The sequence below is a fragment of the Phyllobates terribilis genome, unplaced genomic scaffold (assembly GCF_046119375.1).
Source record: "Phyllobates terribilis strain yellow unplaced genomic scaffold, ASM4611937v1 Scaffold_11__3_contigs__length_659146591, whole genome shotgun sequence".
NCBI lineage: Eukaryota > Metazoa > Chordata > Amphibia > Anura > Dendrobatidae > Phyllobates > Phyllobates terribilis.
The window spans coordinates 606,103,893-606,109,892 of NW_027362771.1; the positions used below are offsets into that span (position 1 = coordinate 606,103,893).

The 6,000-nt window shown below is 36.6% G+C and overlaps 2 non-coding genes across 2 annotated transcripts; both read right to left on the reverse strand.

The window, feature by feature from the left end:
• Positions 1 to 2,315: 2,315 nt before the first annotated feature.
• TRNAL-AAG (transfer RNA leucine (anticodon AAG)) lies at positions 2,316 to 2,397 on the reverse strand. Its single transcript has one exon. It is a non-coding gene; the product is annotated as a tRNA-Leu (tRNA).
• Positions 2,398 to 5,221: 2,824 nt separating this feature from the next.
• Positions 5,222 to 5,303, reverse strand: TRNAL-UAG (transfer RNA leucine (anticodon UAG)). The gene has a single exon. It is a non-coding gene; the product is annotated as a tRNA-Leu (tRNA).
• Positions 5,304 to 6,000: the final 697 nt, after the last annotated feature.

Sequence of the window (6,000 nt, forward strand, 5' to 3'; positions counted from 1 at the left end):
CTAGCAGTTCGACTTCTTTTGACCAAGATTGATTTTGGCAAATTTTGAGAATGGTTGATCATTGATTGAACTGACATGGATGTAACATAGATGGTAAATGATGTAATTAATTCTGATGCCTAATGCCAACATGACCACTCATATGCAGTATTCATATGTATGACTTGTTCACATGTTCCTTTTCTTCTACAGCACAGTGAAGATCACTTGATGTTACATTTGCTTTCTTAGAGAACACAGAAGCCAAATAGGAATTTAAAAGTTCAGTCTTCTCAACATCATTATTGACCACTTTACCCTTTCATCCTTTAAAAATCCTATAGCATCTTTGGCTTTTCTTTAACTTTTGACTTACTTCCAAAATCCTTTCTTATTGCTTTTGTTCTCTCTTGCAAGCCTAAATTCATTACTGGCTTTAGCTCTTCAAATGCTAGCCCAGCTTTCCCTGCAGACAGCATTATATTCTTCTTTCCATTTGATATTCATTTCTTTGTTCCTTTTTAGCAAGCTTTTAAGTTCAGTATTCAGCCATCCTGGTCTCCATAAATGCTTTCCATTCTTCCTTCTCTTCGGGATTTTGTTACTGATTGTGCAGTGAGAATTTAATTCAGCAAAATCTCCCATCCTTCCTGGATATTACTTTCCTTTAGAACATCCTACCTTTCTTTCATTTTTTACTGAGTCCATTAAAAACTGCCTTTCTACAGTCCAATCTTAAAATCTCAGTTTTCGCAGGTTTTCCACCTTTTGTAGTTCAAAAGTATAGGATAGAATTTCTGCTGCCTCCTAAATTCTCAACCCCCTTTACTTCCTCAACTGTTTCCTAATTTTTGGTAAAAATTAGATGCAAATAAATAGCGGCAGCGGTGAGATTTGAACCCATGCCTCCAGAGAGACTGGAGCCTTAAACCAGCGCCTTAGACAGCACGGCCACGCTAACTCATACAGATTTTCAAACTTATTTAAATCAGAAATTTGCTAATGATATAAGTTGCAGAAAACATTGTATATCTAATTAGACAAAAATACAAATGTTATTATGCATGAGCAACGTAGTTATCAGGGATTTGTTTGTACATTGACTCTGGGGCACCATTTTACAAAACATATGACTTGTATCCAGATATTTAACTAACCTTTCCTCTGTTGGCTCATCCGTTAATTTTTAGATTTCACTGAATTAGGTGGTATAGATTACTTGCTATGATCTCCCATATACAGGACACTCAAACATGAAGGATTCCTACTCCCCTTCCTATACGTAACAGATAATCAAAAGCAGCAGCAAGGAAGACATTATACAGCAGTGCAGAGCAGTGTAACTATGAGTTCATCACTAGGGTGACATACTGGAAAGCAGCAGAAGCAGCATGGCTCTATTTATGTTTGCTAATCACTCTACTCATCCTGTATTGATAACCCTAAAAAGGCAGCAGGGATATGAGCTAGCAGTTAGACTTCTTTTGACCAAGATTGATTTTGGCAAATTTTGAGAATGGTTGATCATTGATTGAACTGACATGGATGTAACATAGATGGTAAATTATGTAATTAATTCTGATGCCTAATGCCAACATGACCACTCATATGCAGTATTCATACGTATGGCTTGTTCACATGTTCCTTTTCTTATACAGCACAGTGAAGATCACTTGATGTTACATTTCCTTTCTTAGAGAACACAGAAGCCAAAAAGGAATTTAAAAGTTCAGTCTTCTCAACATCATTATTGACCACTTTACCCTTTTCATCTTTTAAAAATCCTATAGCATCTTTGGCTTTTCTTTTACTTTTGACTTACTTCCAAAATCCTTTTTATTGTTTTTGGTCTGTCTTGCAAGCCTCAATTCATTGCTGGCTTTAGCTCTTCTAATGCTAGCCCAGCTTTCCATGCAGACAGCATTATATTCTTTAGATATGAACCCTTCTTTCCTTTTGATATTCATTTCTTTGTTCCTTTTAAGCAAGCTTTTAAGTTAAGTATTCAGCCATCCTGGCCTCCATAAATGCTTTCCATTCTTCCTTCTTTTTGGGTTTGATACTGATTGTGCAGTGAGAATTTAATTTAGCAAAATCTCCCATCCTTTCTGGACATTTCTTTCCTTTAGAACATCCTACCTTTCCTTCCTTTTTACTGAGTCCATTGAAAACTGCCTTTCTACAGTCCAATCTTAAAATCTCAGTTTTCGCAGGTTTTCCACCTTTTGTAGTTCAAAAGTATAGGATAAAATTACCGCTGCCTTTTAAATTCTCAACCCCCTTTACTTCCTCAACTGTTTCCTAATTTTTGGTAAAAATTAGATCCAAATAAATAATGGCAGTGGTGGGATTTGAACCCACACCTCCATAGAGACTGGAGCCTTAATCCAGCGCCTTAGACTGCTCGGCCACGCTACCTCATATGGATGTTCAAACTTATTTAAATCAGAAATTTGCTAATGATATAAGTTGCAGAATCATTGTATAACTAATTAGACAAAAATAAAAAATGTTATTATGCATGAGCAACGTAGTTATCAGGGATTTGTTTGCACATTGACTCTGGGGCACCATTTTACAAAACATATGACTTGTATCCAGATATTTAACTAATCTTTCCTCTGTTTTCTCATCAGCTAATTTTTAGATATCACTAAATTAGGTGGTATAGATTACTTGCTATGATTTCCCATATACAGGACACTCAAACATGAAGGATACTTACACCCCTGCCTGTACGTAACAGATAATCAGAAGCAGCAGCAAGGAAGACATTATACAGCAGTACAGAGCAGTGTAGCTATGAGTTTATCACTAGGGTGACTTACTGGAAAGCAGCAGAAGCAGCATGGCTCTGTTTATGTTTGCTAATCATTCTGCTCATCCTGTATTGATAACCCTAAAAATGCAGCAGGGATAAGAGCTAGCAGTTCGACTTCTTTTGACCAAGATTGATTTTGGCAAATTTTGAGAATGGTTGATCATTGATTGAACTGACATGGATGTAACATAGATGGTAAATGATGTAATTAATTCTGATGCCTAATGCCAACATGACCACTCATATGCAGTATTCATAGGTATGACTTGTTCACATGTTCCTTTTCTTCTACAGCACAGTGAAGATCACTTGATGTTACATTTGCTTTCTTAGAGAACACAGAAGCCAAATAGGAATTTAAAAGTTCAGTCTTCTCAACATCATTATTGACCACTTTACCCTTTCATCCTTTAAAAATCCTATAGCATCTTTGGCTTTTCTTTAACTTTTGACTTACTTCCAAAATCCTTTCTTATTGCTTTTGTTCTCTCTTGCAAGCCTAAATTCATTACTGGCTTTAGCTCTTCAAATGCTAGCCCAGCTTTCCCTGCAGACAGCATTATATTCTTCTTAACATTTGATATTCATTTCTTTGTTCCTTTTTAGCAAGCTTTTAAGTTCAGTATTCAGCCATCCTGGTCTCCATAAATGCTTTCCATTCTTCCTTCTCTTCGGGATTTTGTTACTGATTGTGCAGTGAGAATTTAATTCAGCAAAATCTCCCATCCTTCCTGGATATTACTTTCCTTTAGAACATCCTACCTTTCTTTCATTTTTTACTGAGTCCATTAAAAACTGCCTTTCTACAGTCCAATCTTAAAATCTCAGTTTTCGCAGGTTTTCCACCATTTATAGTTCGAAAGTATAGGATAAAATTACCGCTGCCTCCTAATTTCTCAATCCCCTTTACTTCCTCAACTGTTTCCTAATTTTTGGTAAAAATTAGATGCAAATAAATAGTGGCAGCGGTGAGATTTGAACCCATGCCTCCAGAGAGACTGGAGCCTTAATCCAGCGCCTTAGACAGCTCGGCCACCCTACCCCATACAGATTTTGAAACTTATTTAAATCAGAAATTTGCTAATGATATAAGTTGCAGAAAACATTGTATATCTAATTAGACAAAAATACAAAAGTTATTATGCATGAGCAACGTAGTTATCAGGGATTTGTTTGTACATTGACTCTGGGGCACCATTTTGCAAAACATATGACTTGTATCCAGATATTTAACTAACCTTTCCTCTGTTGGCTCATCCGTTAATTTTTAGATTTCACTGAATTAGGTGGTATAGATTACTTGCTATGATCTCCCAAATACAGGACACTCAAACATGAAGGATTCCTACACCCCTGACTGTACGTAACAGATAAACAGAAGCAGCAGCAAGGAAGACATTATACAGCAGTGCAGAGCAATGTAGCTATGAATCCATCACTAGGGTGACTTACTGGAAAGCAGCAGAAGCAGCATGGCTCTGTTTATGTTTGCTAATCACTCTGCTCATCCTGTATTGATAACCCTAAAAAGGCAGCAGGGATATGAGCTAGCAGTTAGACTTCTTTTGACCAAGATTGATTTTGGCAAATTTTGAGAATGGTTGATCATTGATTGAACTGACATGGATGTAACATATATGGTAAATTATGTAATTAATTCTGATGCCTAAAGCCAACATGACCACTCATATGCAGTATTCATACGTATGGCTTGTTCACATGTTCCTTTTCTTCTACAGCACAGTGAAGATCACTTGATGTTACATTTGCTTTCTTAGAGAACACAGAAGCCAAAAAGGAATTTAAAAGTTCAGTCTTCTCAACATCATTATTGACCACTTTACCCTTTTCATCTTTTAAAAATCCTATAGCATCTTTGGCTTTTCTTTTACTTTTGACTTACTTCCAAAATCCTTTCTTATTGCTTTTGGTCTCTCTTGCAAGCCTCAATTCATTACTGGCTTTAGCTCTTCTAACGCTAGCCCAGCTTTCCCTGCAGACAGCATTATATTCTTCTTTAGATATAAACCCTTCTTTCCATTTGATATTAATTTCTTTGTTCCTTTTTAGCGAGCTTTTAAGTTCAATATTCAGCCATCCTGGTCTCCATAAATGCTCTCCATTCTTCCTTCTTTTCGGGATTGTTTCTGATTGTGCAGTGAGAATTTAATTTAGCCAAGTCTCCCATCCTTCCTGGACATTTCTTTCCTTTAGAACATCCTACCTTTCCTTCCTTTTTACTGAGTCCATTAAAAACTGCCTTTCTACAGTCCAATCTTAAAATCTCAGTTTTCGCAGGTTTTCCTCCATTTGTATTTCAAAATTATAGGATACCATGATCACTGCCTCCTAAGTTCTCAACTCCCTTTACTTCCTCAACCTTTTCCTATTTGTTTGAAAAAATTAGATCCAAATTAATAATGGCAGCGATGGGATTTGAATCCACGCCTCCAGAGAGACTGGAGCCTAAATCCAGTGTCTTAGACCACTCGGCCACGCTACCTTTCAAAGATATTCAATGTTATTTATATCAAAAGTTTGCTTTTGATGTAAGTGGCAGAAAATATTTTATATCCATTAAGACAAAAGGACAAATGTTATTATGCAACAGCAACGTAATTTTCAGGGATTTGTTTGTACATTGACTCTGGGGCACCATTTTACAAAACATATGACTTGTATCCAGATACTTTACTAATCTTTCCTCTGTTGGCTCATCCGCTAATTTTTAAATATCACTGAATTTGGTTGTAAAGATTACTTGCTATGATCTCCCATATAAAGCACACTCAAACATGAAGGATTCCAACACCCCTGCCTGTACGTAACAGATAATCAGAAGCAGCAGCAAGGAAGACATTATACAGCAGTGCAGAGCAATGTAGCTATGAGTTCATCACTAGGGTGACTTACTGGAAAGCAGCAGAAGCAGCATGGCTCTGTTTATGTTTGCTAATCACTCTGCTCATCCTGTATTGATAATCCTAAAGAGGCAGCAGGGATATGAGCTAGCAGTTAGACTTCTTTTGACCAAGATTGATTTTGGCAAATTTTGAGAATGGTTGATCATTGATTGAACTGACATGGATGTAACATAGATGGTAAATTATGTAATTAATTCAGATGCCTAAAGCCAACATGACCACTCATATGCAGTATTCATACCTCTGGCTTGTTCACATGTTCCTTTTCTTCTACAG